Source organism: Ahaetulla prasina, chromosome 1, assembly GCF_028640845.1.
Source record: "Ahaetulla prasina isolate Xishuangbanna chromosome 1, ASM2864084v1, whole genome shotgun sequence".
Classification (NCBI taxonomy): Eukaryota; Metazoa; Chordata; class Lepidosauria; order Squamata; family Colubridae; genus Ahaetulla; species Ahaetulla prasina.
Window position 1 is genome coordinate 223905234 of NC_080539.1, and position 6545 is coordinate 223911778.

Sequence of the window (6545 nt, forward strand, 5' to 3'; positions counted from 1 at the left end):
GACACATTTTTGCCTTCCCCAGGCTCCGGAGGCTTTCCTCGACCTTCTAGGAGAGTGAAAATGGCCTCCCCAAGCTCGGGAGGGCCTTTTCCCGAACTTCCGGTAGGCCCATTTTTCGCCCTCCCTGAGCCTGCACTTACCTGCATCCAAAACAGGCTGTGTGGGGACTCCTGGGAGGGGCAGGGAGGGGTGGGCGGGGCCAGCCAGGAGTGGGATTTGGGGGTTCTCCAAACTGCAAGAATTTTAGCTAGAAGTTCTCCTGAACTCTGCGAACCCCCAGCAGCCCACCTCTGAGTCTAGTGGTGATATGGATTTTTTGCACCCTTTATCTGGAGATAAAGTCCTATAGTACAGGGGTCTCCAACCTTGGTCCCTTTAAGACTTGTGGACTTCAACTCCCAGAGTCCCTCAGCCAGCAAAGCTCTGAGTTGAAGTCCACAAGTCTTAAAGGGACCAAGTTGGAGACCCCTGCTATAGTACCCTCACATCTGGTCCTCTAAACCAGGGGACTCCAACCTTGGTCCCTTTAAGATCTTAAAGGGACCAGGGTTGGAGACCCCTGCTCTAAACAGTGGAATAACAATATTTTCCCCCTGAGCTTTGGTGATGTTTTGCTGAAGTTTTAAAAAAAATTCAAGTGAAAAAATAAAAAAAGGGATAACACAGCCGTGAAAATGTTTTCTTTCCAACAGGAAGCCTTAACAAATTAAATATTAAGGTGTGAAAGAAAGAAACAAAGCTCTATAATCTACCTATAATAAGGATAAGGATTTAAAAAACAAAACAAAAACCAAAGCCAAAAAGTGCCTTTTCTCAAAAAGGTCTATTTTGAGAAAATGTAACAGCACAATTGTGAAACAGAGCATAAACAAATCCCGAACCAGGAGCAGGAGTGATAAATGGGATCAGTTTTTGGCTAAAAAAATAAATCTGAAACTCAGAAATTATTATAGAGTCTGTTTGTGCCAGGATAACAATGTACACTAGGGGGCAGCCTTTAACTGATAAGATCAGATTATGGTAAATTCTGTACCATCTGATTTCAATTAAAATGCTGGCCCAGAAGGCAATTATGCTTCCTGTGCAGTTTCTAGGAGGGGGGGGGGGAAATGCTTGCAGAAACTGTTGAATCAGCACACTCTCACAGTTGTTAAGTATGGGAAGGAAAAGGTCTTGTATAACATTAGAATCTTTGTACACAGACAGAAAGGAGGAATATATAGTTCACGGTGGCATTTTTGTATGCTGTAAAAACACAGCACAAATTATTTCCAAGGAATAGAGATGGGGGTTCAGGCAGTTTTCCTTCCTGTAGAATTCTAGTCAAAAGGGAACACTGAAGTTCACATTTTTGGCATGTTGTTATATCTGGAGTGGGTTGGAAGGGAAAGGTCATAAAAGATTGTCGCAGTCTTTTATTGCCACAGAAATCATTAGCAACTTTATTTATTGCCTAGCTGAAATATCTAGGCTGTATATATCCATGTCTGAATAATAAAACTAACTCGAGGGGAAAATAAGAAGTTTGGAGATGCGGTTGTGATGTTGCTGTTAATGGTCTATAGTGGCAATAATCTCTAAATTCGAAATTGCGTTGACTCCGTAACTCCAGATTATTGTACAGCAGTAGAAAATATTTGAAGGTGTACTTCTTCTTTGGCTGCCAGACCTGGCTGACAACAATCCAGATGACTACTAGATGACAGCTAAGAGTTGAATATTTTACTCCCTTTTTACTGTTATTTATGATATTACGGATTTTTGCACTCTTTATCTGGTAGCTGTTTGGTACTGTATTCTCTTCAGATGTTCTGCATTTGTTGGAATAAAACACAGGTCAGAAGTGTATTACTCAACCAGGTGACTTTTGAAACAGTTATTAATAGTTGTTGCACTCATATTTGCCATCTTTGGGAGAGAGACCACAAATTTTTATTTTCAAGTTTATTCTCTTTCTTTCTCTTTATGTCTTTGCAGTTAATGGCATGTATTCGATACTTTCTTTCCCAAGACCTTTTGCTATTGTGGCATTCCAGACAACCGAGGTGGGTTAGAAGTATTTATTTATTTATTATTTACATTTTTATACCGCCCTTCTCCGAAGACTCAGGGCGGTGTACAGCAAGATAAAACATAAATACCAAAAAAATTTAAAATACAATATTCATTAAAAATCTAATTCGATACGCTGAATATTAAAATAGATGTATAAAATTTTAAATAAATTAAACCCCTTAAAAGCCCCACTAACAAAACTACAATTAAAATTTTAGGCCAGCCCTGCTTGGTGAAAGAAAAAAGTTTTGAGCTCGCGCTTAAAGGTCCGAAGATCAGGGATCAGCCCCACAGGTAGTTCATTCCACAGGGCCGGAGCCCCCACAGAGAACGCTCTTCCCCTGGGGACCGCCAGCCGACATTGTTTGGCTGACGGCACCCTAAGGAAGCCCTCTCTGTGAGACCGCACCGGTCGATGAGAGGCTACTGGCGGCAGCAGGCGGTCCTGTAAATATCCCAGTCCCATGCCATGGAGCACTTTAAAGGTGATAACCAAAACCTTGAATCGCACCCAGAAGACAACCGGCAGCCAATGCAGCCTGCGCAGGAGAGGTGTTACATGGGAGCTACGCGATGCTCCCTCTATCCCCCGTGCAGCCGCATTCTGTACCAGTTGGAGCCTCCTGGTGCTCTTCAAGGGGAGCCCCATGTAGAGAGCATTGCAGTAATCCAGGCAGGAAGTAACGAGGGCACGAGTGACTGTGCATAAAGCGTCCCGGTCAAGGAAGGGGCGCAACTGGCGGATCAGGCGAACCTGATAAAAAGCTCCCCTGGCGACAGCCGTCAAATGGTCTTCTAAAGACAGCCGTGCGTCCAGGAGAATGCCTAAGTTGTGCACCGATTCCCTGGGGGCCAATGATTCGCCCCCCACAGTCAGCGATGGAATTAGCTGACTGTGCCTGGATCCTGGTATCCACAGCCACTCTGTCTTTGGTGGGTTGAGTCGGAGTCTGTTTGTCCCCATCCAGACCCGAACGGCTTCAAGGCACCGGGTCATCACATCAACGGCTTCGTTGGGGTGGTTCGGGGTGGAAATGTACAGCTGAGTATCATCAGCCTACAGTTGACAACTCACCCCGAAACCATGGATGATCTCTCCCAGCGGCTTCATATAGATGTTGAACAGGAGAGGCGAGAGGATCGACCCCTGTGGCACCCCACAAGTGAGTTGCCTAGCGGTCGACCTCTGCCCCCCTGTCAACACCGTCTGCGAACGGTTGGAGAGGTAGGAGGAGAACCACCGAAGAACGGTGCCCCCCACTCCCAAACACTCCAACCGTTGCAGCAAGATACCATGGTCGATGGTATCGAAAGCCGCTGACAGATCTAACAGGACAAAAACAGAGGAACAACTTCTGTTCTGTGCCCTCCAGAGATCATCAACCAACGTGACCAAAGCTGTTTCCGTGCTGTACCCAGGCCTGAAGCCGGACTGGCACGGGTCTAGATAGACAGTTTCCTCCAGGTACCGGGGAAGCTGCCATGCCACCACAATTCTCAAGATTCTCCAATGAATTTACAAATTAGATTGTCCTTCACTTCAGTTCTACTTTTCTTTCTTTCGAATTTTCTTCATTTTTCCTCCTACTAGTGAAGGAACCAAAGCAATCAGTTTGGGACACAAACGTCTCGACAGAAGGAGCTCTATCGGGGTCGTGGTGGCATCTCCTCTGTCCTCAAGCAGAAATAAAGTCAGAAGAAAGGAAGACCACAATTGCTGATCCCCCAACTCATTCCCTGGCTTAGTCTCTTCACTGCCGCTGCTGAGGGACTCAATTTTCAAGAGCATTTTAGGATTTTGAGTGTCTGGCTGATATGTGTGAAGATATATATATACTATATGTATGTATATATCGGCTGACCAACTAGTTTGCCTAAAAGTGAGTAGCAATTCAGCCACCTCTGCTGGAAGTAGGTAAAGGGGAGAAAGCGGAGAGGAGAGAATGAATGAGTAGATTGGCAGGTCCTCTGGCCCTTCTTCCATCTCAGCTGGCCAGTACCCTTGCAGTGATCCCCAGGAGCATATTTCATGTAATAGGGATACAGTGTTTGTCTGTGAGGTGTTCAAACAATGCACTTGTTTGAACACTAACAAAACAGTCTTATATTATATGTACTCTTCTTCCTTTGAAGCCTTCTCTTATTTGTCTCCCTCTTAAACTTCACTGTCCTGATTCCAGATTTCTAAATGCAGCTCATTCATTCATTCATTCATTCATTCATTCATTCATTCATTCATTCATTTTCAGTGTGCCAGAAGCTCTATAAATTAGTTAAGAGTTTATTGGATGCCTCAAAGAACTCTAGGCCAGGGGTGTCAAACTCAAGGCCCGGAGCCGGATCTGGCCCACGGGGTGCTTAGTTCTGGCCCACAGGGCACCCTGGAAACAGCAAAGGACAGGTCCGCGATGCTTCTGCCAGTGAAAAGAGAGCTCTCGACCTCCATTTTCACTGGCAGAGGGTTGCAGGAGGCTGTCGCAGCTGAAAATGGAGCTCAGGAGCCTGTTTTCTCTAGCAGAGCACTCGGGCCACCACAGGCACCCCTGACATGAGTGATGTCAAGCTGGCCACGCCTACCCTGGCACCCCCAAGCTCAAAAACAACCCTGATACGGCTCTCAATGAAATCCAGTTTGATACCCCTGCTCTAGGCAATATTCTCTCTTTCTAACTCCCTCCATCCACACTCGCTCTCTCACACACACACAAACTCACATGCCTTTAAATGTATACGGCTACCATCTCAATGTCATGATTCTGGGACACAAAGAACAGTTAAAAAACATAAAATAATAATAACTTCCCACTAAATAAGTAAATGGTAGTCATGTTAAAAAAACCATCATTGTAAACTTATGGCTCTGTTATATACTCCAATCCCCATGCCTGATGACATAACCAGGTCTTCAAAGCTATATGAAAGGCCACCACGATTGGGTCTAATCAGATATCCTATGAGCAGGACAATGTCCCCAAGAGCAGATGCCATGATAGAAATGGGCCTCTTCCCGGGTCCAGGTGACCAGATGACACTCAAATAGATGCAATCCATAGCATGGTTCTCCTGGACCCGATGGGATGAATAGACACCATTGGGGAGAGGTGATCCTGCAAATAATCTGTTCCCTTGCCATGAAGTGTTTCTAGGTTCAAAGGTTGACTTCTAAAAGGCTCTGCCTGAGAAATTAGCCTGATTTTTATCTTTAAATTTTAATTGAATTTGATGGGTTTTTAAAGTTTTATAATTTTATAATTTTATGGGGGAGTATGTTATTTTAACATTTGGGCAAATTTAAATTAGTTTTTTAAGGGATGTTTTTAATTATTGTGTGTATCTGTATTTTATCTGCCTGTTCACCGCCCTGAGTCCTTCGGGAGAAGGGCGGTATACAAATTAAAATATTCATTCATTCATTCAAATTAATAGAAATGAGCAGTTTGCTTAAAACTTCCTTTGCTTCCTTTTTGCTCATGATGGTTGAACTGATTAGAAGTTTGGTTAAAATTTCCTTTGCTTCCCTTTCCTCATGATGGCAGAACTGATTAGAAGTCCTGATGGAGCAAACGTTATTTTCCTAGTTGCCTAGCAAATGGACCCGTTTAAGCCCCAGGAGATATAACTGAGCTTAAAAGAGAAAGTAGCAGAAAGTGAAGCCCGGAATTTGTTGGGGAAAATAAAAATAAAAATACTCAGAACAATTTATTTTCTCATTTCTTTCTCCTGGACCACCCCCCAAGATTAAAAGCTTAATTTAGTGTGATTGGGTTGTTCCCTTTATTTATCATTTCCAAATTAATCAGCCTCCCATTGTGACAGTGCAAGAGAAAACATTGATCTAGCCTCCAGGCAATTTCTTCCATCCCAACAATTGACACTAATGTGGGGACAGCCTGAGGTAAAGGATTTAAATTCTAATTTCTAGGAGAACACTTCTGAAGGTTTAAATTAAACTGGAAGGCCTGCACACGCTTGGAGCGCAGCCCATGTGGCAGTGAGAGCTTGGCAAGGCAGGGATGGTGAGGTCAGCAAGTCTTGCATTTCAGAATGCCGTCCTACTTGCCATTCTGCACGGGTGATAATTATCGCAACCTTCCATTTGTTTTCCGCTTGGAAAGTTTTGACACTGATGCTGCCTCGGAGCATTACTGACAAATCACCAATACAAATGTACGACCAACATAATTACAGGAGGGGAACAACAATTAAATCCCATTAAATAAATGCAAATACTCGTCAGTTGGGGCTCTTGGGCTAATGAATATCACTGAGCGAGAATGGCAGCATTTTTTTATTTTTTTTTACTGAAACAGTTTTGGGTTCAATCATCAGCAGAGGTGGGTTTCAGCAGGTTCTGACCAGTTCTGGAGAACCGGTAGCGGAAATTTTGAGTAGTTCAGAGAACCGGTGGTAAAAATTCTGACTGATCCCACCCCCATCTATTCTCTGCCTCCCAAGTCCCAGCTGATCGGGAGGAAATGGAGATTTTCCGG

At 44.0% G+C, this 6545-nt stretch overlaps 1 long non-coding RNA gene across 1 annotated transcript; it reads left to right on the forward strand.

Annotated features, from left to right (window-relative positions):
- The first annotated feature begins 1367 nt into the window (after positions 1-1367).
- Positions 1368-4546, forward strand: LOC131189185 (uncharacterized). The gene is made up of 3 exons (XR_009152940.1): positions 1368-1860; positions 1978-2045; positions 3647-4546. It is a non-coding gene; the product is annotated as an uncharacterized LOC131189185 (long non-coding RNA).
- Positions 4547-6545: the final 1999 nt, after the last annotated feature.